Consider the following 1,741-nt stretch of genomic DNA (forward strand, 5'->3'; position numbering starts at 1 on the left):
TATATATATATATATTACAATGAACATTAATAGCTCAATAGGTTACACAAAACTCATAGTATTGTTGAAATTAAAAAAAAAAACAATAGTAATGTGACATTAAATATAATGACCCAACATGTTAAATATTTTGTTATGTAAAGTGTAGAGCGCCAGCACAAAATCTAGTGTAAAATTATATCATGAATTGTAGTATATATAAACTACATATTAACTTAACATTTATATCATCATAAGTCATAACATGATTGAAACAAATAATACTTTAAAATACTTGTCATCATGTTGAAATTCCATACATGACAATATTATAAATCTTAAATAAAGATGAATAGTCATTTTGATGAACGCATGATTAATTCATATTAGCTCAGAATAGTGAACAAGAGTTTATAAAATGCATGCTAAAAAAATTCTTCTATGAATAATATTTATGGCAATTATATACTATATAATTGCCATAGCTCGAGCTATTAAATCACTACGAAAAAAAGAGTTTATACAGTATTTTATAAGGGTAGATACAGCGAAGAAGAAGTCTGTTATTTTCGTTGCAGCGGATTTTAAATTGTTGTAATTGTTAGCACGGCAAAGATTTTTAATTGTGATTTTAAATATTTTTATGCAGTTTTTTACTTTTTTTTTTTTTTTTTTTTTTTTTTTAATATTTTTTTATTTATAAATGTGTTTTTAAATAAGCGCCGCAAAAAAAATATATTTTTTTAGTTAAATACTATTTTTAGACTATTTTAATGAGAAAAATTAGTTCTAGTATTTTTTTCTCCCCCTCTCACGCTCTCTCTCTCTCTCTCTCTCTCTCTCTCTCTAAGATAATCATGATACACGAAACAGAAAAAAACCTCCTAAGAGTATGTTTGTGTAGGTGTAGATATTTATCATAAAAATTTCTTTCATATATATATATATATATATATAATTATTTTATTCTAATATATTATACATGTTTCTTCTTATATTTTAGTTGAATTCAAATCTGTTCGGGAGACCTATCTTAGGAATAGAACGCTGAAGGATGGAAAGAGAGAGAGAAGAGCAATAGCACAGTAACGATCAATAAATTTGTGCAACCTTTATTCATGATATGAACCTTCTATTTATAGGAACATGTCATCATATAATTACATATCGTACCCCTAAAGTATGTGGGTACGACGGGGTTATTTTGGTTCGTACATAAATTCAACTCGTGGGGTCCATATGTGTGATGAAACGACTGTTGATCCAGGCGGCTATGAGACCAAACAGATGTTGATTTAGATAGCCTTCAAGCCCAGTGGCTACTGCTGAAGTTCAACACCAACAACTTTGAAATCGGAGGATCCGTCTTACTTACTAGATTTATCTGAGTTTGAAGGCAACAGGTTTGTCAGAGCATACTTGGTTAGATCGGTTCTTGAGGAGCAATCTACCCTCTATTCGTCTGAGACACGCCGTCTTCCCAACACGTGGACCCATGGGGTCACGTCATCTCCTTCGCCATCCCTGAAATGTCTTTGTGATTTGAGTTGACATGTTTTTTATGTACATATTAAAGTTCCACAATTCTCTTGCTCCTTGACAGCGACAACTGCGATAAGGACAAGAGAATCTAGATTTTAATCCAGCTTTTTGTTATTCATGACTATTCAATGCACAATAATTATTTACTTCTTGATTTCATGCCAAAATTGTCATAAATGTGATGTGGGTACTTACCTTTTGAGCATTTTCTTAATTTCAT

Source organism: Phalaenopsis equestris, unplaced genomic scaffold (genome assembly GCF_001263595.1).
Source record: "Phalaenopsis equestris unplaced genomic scaffold, ASM126359v1 Scaffold000240, whole genome shotgun sequence".
Taxonomy (NCBI): Eukaryota; Viridiplantae; Streptophyta; class Magnoliopsida; order Asparagales; family Orchidaceae; genus Phalaenopsis; species Phalaenopsis equestris.